The following is a 6,018-nucleotide window of genomic DNA, read 5'->3' on the forward strand; positions in this document are numbered from 1 at the left end:
TTAATTCATATTATTTTCGGAGTGAAAACACTGAAAAAATTTTGTAAAACGCAACAGAAAAAGTATGCTATTAGAAAAAAAAATGAAATTATTCTGTGGAGAAGAAAATATTTAGAAGAAATACAAAAAATTCGCAGCACTGGACGCAAAATATATTATTTGAATGAAACCTGGATTAACGAAGATTATACAGTTGGAAAAGTTTGGCAAGATTTAAATGTCAAAAGTAAACTCGAAGCATTTATAGAAGGCAGGTCTACAGGATTAAAAGCTCTATCAGGAAAGGAGCGGCGTTTAATCATCACCCACATAGGAAGTGATACAGGGTTCCTTGATGATGGTTTGCTTCAATTTAAGTCGAAAAAAACAGGTGATTATCATGAATAAATGACTTCCGAAGTATTTGAGCGATGGTAAGAGAATCTTACCAAAATTGGAATCTGGGTCTGTGGTTGTTATGGACAATGCGCCATGTCATAGCCGCAGACTAGAACAATTACCGACGACGGCATGGCGGAAAGGGAGAATTCAAGAACGGCTAACAGAAAAGGGGATTGCATACGAAGAATCAATGCTCAAAATTCAGCTACTTGACATTGCACGGTTAAGGAAAAGTGAATATCTTAAATATGCTGTGGATGAAACTGCAAAAGATTATGGTGTCAAAGTTCTGCGTCTACCACCTTATCATTGAGAACTTAATCCCATTGAACTTATCTGGGCGCAAGTCAAAGGAGAAGTAGTACGCAATAACAAAACGTGCAAATTAAACGAAGTTAAGGAACTTTTGATTCAAGTAATCCTCCATGTAACTCCAGAGAAATATGCTAAATGTATAGGCCACATAATTAAAGAACATCGTATGTGGGAACTTGATACTCATGTCGAAGTTTTACTAGAGCCAATTATAATTACACCAGGTGAAGATAATGACAGCGATAGCAGCACTGTAGTACAATGTATATCATATGTACAATCATATGTACAATAGTACAATGTTTTGTTACATCAAAAATTATTTTTATTTTGTTTTTATAGAATTTTATTTTGTTTTATAGGATTTTATTTTGTCTTGTTTTATACTGTTTAAGTGTTTTGTTCATTTTATTTAATGGAACAATATGGCTCTTGGCGAACACCCATTTAAAAAAAAGTAAAGCGCCACAAGACATACCTCTGGGGTGGTGTGGAAATTGTCTTAAAATTTGTTTTAAAAAAATTTCATTGTGTAACTCTTTAAGGATGGGTCATGTCAAAATACGTTTTAGCGTAACTTCCGCGACAGCCGGGTGTCATCAGTAAGTTTTATGCAAAATTACTTGTTTTTTATAGCTTTTTGTTTGTGGCATTATGTATTTTAAGGAGACTGTAGGGAATAAGCCACAAAATATAAAGAGATCTATATAAAGAGATCGTTTTTAAATATACAAGTGATAGTAATATTTATTTTTCTATGGCTTTTTGCTTGCCGTTCTGTATATTTAGAAATATTGTTGGGAATAAGTAACAATATATTTAATTGAAATGTTTAATTTACTGACGTTTTGATCTCTATATAAAGAGATCGTTTACAAATATACAAATGATAGATATATTTATTTTTCTGTGCCATTCCTTGTGCCTTTCTTTTTGCTTGTGCCATTCCGTATTTTTAGGGAGAATGTTGGAAATAAGCCACAATACATCTATTTACATGTTTATTTTACTGACTTTTCGATCTCTATTCCAGAGGCCGTTTTTAAAGTTAATAAAAAAAAAAAGAAAATAAATAATATAAGATTATATAAATATATAATAATAAACAAATGAAATAAATATAACTATAATTTATATCTTTGAAAACGGTCTTTGGATATAGAGATGGAAACTTCAGTAAAACCTGCAGATAAATATATTGTGGCCTATTTTGAACAATAATATTTAAACAATATAATTAACGTTGAAATAAAAGTGAGTGTACGCCACTGGATTTTCATACGTCTTTCCCCACTTCTCCGCCTTCAAGCGATGAATCACTCTCCCAAATAGTGAAATTAGAGTTTAGGTACCCTCACACACCAAAATCTATAAAAATCTTACAAGGCGTTTCCGTGATAATCATCTTTTCATACATAAAATTCATTTGTGTATGTAGGCACCATTACCGCCAACATAAAAGCAGATGTAAATTAAAATACTCGCAATGATGTTACATAAATACAATATTCTAGAGGTTTTAATAAAAAAACATACCGTAATATTGCTGGTTTTATATCCGTATCTCTTTTTATAACATTTTTAATAGTTAAAGTAAAAATTTTACGTTACAAAATCCAATTATAAAAATTTTAAAACTACATAACAAATCAGTATATAAAAAATGATAACAATGGTCAATAATTTTATTATCATGTTTCTTATCTACATTGTTAAAAATAATATCCGTTGTTACTTACTTCTAAAATTAAAAAACGAATAGATAATTCCGAGGGCATATATTATAGAAGGGACTTATATTTCTACAAATATTTCCTAATTCAAACACCTTTGACGGTGGATACTTCGCTCGTTCTAGAAGTGTGCATACTTCGCTGTAAAATTACCTGTAGCAGTTTCCCAAGCTACCAAAACCAAGATAGAATTTCAATAGTCGGCTCGCCAATAAGATTAACAAGAGAGCAAAATTAAAAATGTGTGTAAACAGCTGAAGAGGAACAAAGCACCCGGACCAGGGAATATACCCGGGGAATTGTTTAAGTACGCAACGAACAAATTGTACGAATATCTTCGACAACTATTTCAAGAATGCATAAACACAAGCGAAATCCCTACGGAATGGAAGATATCATACCTTAGTACTATACATAAAAAGGGTGATAAAAATAATTGTGAAAATGACCGAGGAATAGCTGTAACCGGATCTATGAGTCGAATATATGGAAAGGTTTTAAAGAACCGACTCGAGAGAGAATACTTAGATTATGAAGCAGAAGAACAAGCAGGATTTCGTACGGGTCGATCCACTATTGACCACATTTTCTCCTTAATCCAGATAATAGAAAAAAAGATGGCACGAAATCAAGAGATTCATATGTTGTTCGTCGATCTACGGAAAGCCTACGACAGCGTTCCACTGAAGAAGCTGTGGCAATCAATGGAAAGCACAAATATTAATATAGAATTAATAAAAGCCGTCAAAGTGCTATACAACCAACCAATAACAGAAATAAAAGCAGGGAAACAAATGACAACAGGGTTTATAACATCGCAAGGATTAAAGCAAGGATGCTGTCTGTCTCCCACTTTATTTAAAATATACCTCGAAAGTGCTTTAAAAAGATGGAAACAAAAATGCAGGAGAATGGGGATACCGCTCACCAACACTATGGTATACACGCTCAACTTTGCAGACGATCAAGTAATAATGGCTCAAGATTATGACGATTTAAACTATATGGTACGAAAATTAATTGAAGAGTATGATATATGGGGTTTAGAAGTAAATACAAAGAAAACCGAATACCTGTGCATTGGAGTAGAACAAAAAGATCTCATATTAGACGATAACACCACGATAAAGCACTGCTGTGACTACAAATATCTAGGTATCACTATTTCACAAGATGGAACATTAGACAAAGCCATAAGAGAGAGAAATACGTCAGGGAAAAAAGCCATCACAATGTTAAACAGCATTTTATGGGACCAATCTATCAGCAAAGAAAATAAAAAGAGGATATATGAGACTATAGTAAAAAGTATCACTTTGTACAGCTGTGAGGTATGGCCACTGAAAGAAAGAACACTGGCAACGCTAAAAGCGATGGAAATGGATTTTTGGAGAAGAGCTGCAGGAAGATCTAGAAGAGAAAGGATTACCAACGAACGCATTAGAGAAATAATGGGAATCAAACGAACAATCACAGATGACCTAACAACAAAACAACTTATCTGGTTCGGACACATACAAAGAATGGATGAACGAATGCCAAAAGAAATATTAAAATGACAACCAGAAGAAAAGAGAAAACAAGGTAGACCGAGAAAAAGTTGGAGCGAAGGAATAAATAAAGAACTGAGAGAGAGAGCCATAGAAGAAGACCTATGGAACAACCGGACTAAGTGGCGATTGGAAGTCGGAAAACGGCGGAGAATGTTATAAACCGACAAGTAGTAGTAGTATAGCCCGAAGCCCGCCGAATTCATCGCCTGTGAAAACGATGATTTTCACTGACTAGCCGTGAAGCTTCTGTGTAAGCGTAACACAGAGATGGATAGACGTTTTATTCTCTTTTAAAGCGAAAATTTAAAGCGCCTCTCAGCTAGTACGAGGAGCACAAAATAATTACTTCAGAGAGAATGAACTAAAACTTCGGAGAGAATATAAAAAATAACACAATTATGAAATAATTAATTTATAACATTACATAATTTATTATTGTACATTTGAAGAGGTTAGGCGGCGCCTACCTTGCCTTTTGGTTTTCAGAACGTATTTTTTTTATTAAAAATATAAGATTTCTTAACTTCCCACTTTCAGTTAAAATATGGCACCATTTTTTTTTGTTTTTCTTCTTATATGTGATAATTTCGTCGTCTGTATGCAACAGTGGCACAACACAAAAACAGGTAATTTTTCAAAACAGGAGTTTAAAGTTTTTGTGTCAATAATTTTGTCTTATTTGTTTTACTACATGGATTGGAATTTAAAAAAAAAATAAATTTTGGTTTATTTGGGAGAGCGTTAGGTATCCTTTAATGAATTGTAACACAGACTTTTAAATTCAACCCTTATTTTGAGTTGTGTCACTATTGCACATCAACATTTTGTCTTTAAAGATTAAATTTATATTTCCCATTGACCAATATTTTTCAAAGATCTGTGTTCTTCCTTATACAATATTCAATATAATACAATTTCTTAACAATAAATAATTTATTATTGTACATTTGAAGAGGTTCGGTGGCACCTACCTTGCCTTTTGGTTTTCAGAACGTATTTTTTTATTAAAGATATAAGTTTTCCTTACTTCCCACTTTCAGTTAAAATAAGGCGCCATTTTTTTGTTTTTCTTATATGTGATAATTTCGTCGGCTGTATGCAACAGTGGCACAACACAAAAACAGGTAATTTTTCAAAACAGGAGTTTAAAGTTTTTGTGCCAATAATTTTGTCTTATTTGTTTTACTACATGGATTGGAATTTTTGAAAAAAATAAATTTTAGTTTATTTGGGAGAGCGTTAGCTATCCTTTAATGAATTGTAACACAGGCTTTTAAATTCAACCCTTATTTTGAGTTGTGTCACTATTGCACATCAACATTTTGTCTTTCAAGATTAAATTTATATTTCCCATTGACCAATATTTTTCAAAGATCTGTGTTCTTTCTTGCAACGTGAATTTTTCATCACATTTCAGTCTACATGGATTGCAAGATGGACCTAAACTGCGAGCCTGTACAAGATTACCGTTAACATTGGTGTATTTTTAGCCTGTATTTTTAAGAAACTTTCTTTTCCATTGGTCCAGACAAGCCTTTTTTTCCTACTTTTAGGTTTATTAATTGTCACGTCTTCTGATACTTTACTCTCCACATTTGCATCAGAGACCTCTTTAAATGTAGACGATACACCATCATCATTCACGTAATAAGGGTCCACATCAGAACTAAAATGGATTTATTTTTTGTTTAAACCGGTATATATAATCAAAAAATCGTCTAAAGTTTTCTACTAAATCGATTATTTGGAATTATACATTAAAATAATATTGATATTATTACTTACATTACTCTTGCTCGAGATAGGATTAATTCCCTTCTTTTCTGATAACCGTTTGGATCTGACATTTTTAAAACAATTTATTCCTTTTATTTATTGTGACATAAGTCCAAAATTCTCAATGATACAGTTTGAAAATATCTGAAATTGTCTGCTGTAGTGGCACAACTCAAAAGTGCCGTTATTGCATAGAAACTTGACATCTACAGGGTTCGACTTCCACTGCAAAACTAAAAAGAGCCAGAACTGCAAGAAAC

Source organism: Diabrotica undecimpunctata, chromosome 8 (genome assembly GCF_040954645.1).
Source record: "Diabrotica undecimpunctata isolate CICGRU chromosome 8, icDiaUnde3, whole genome shotgun sequence".
Taxonomy (NCBI): domain Eukaryota; kingdom Metazoa; phylum Arthropoda; class Insecta; order Coleoptera; family Chrysomelidae; genus Diabrotica; species Diabrotica undecimpunctata.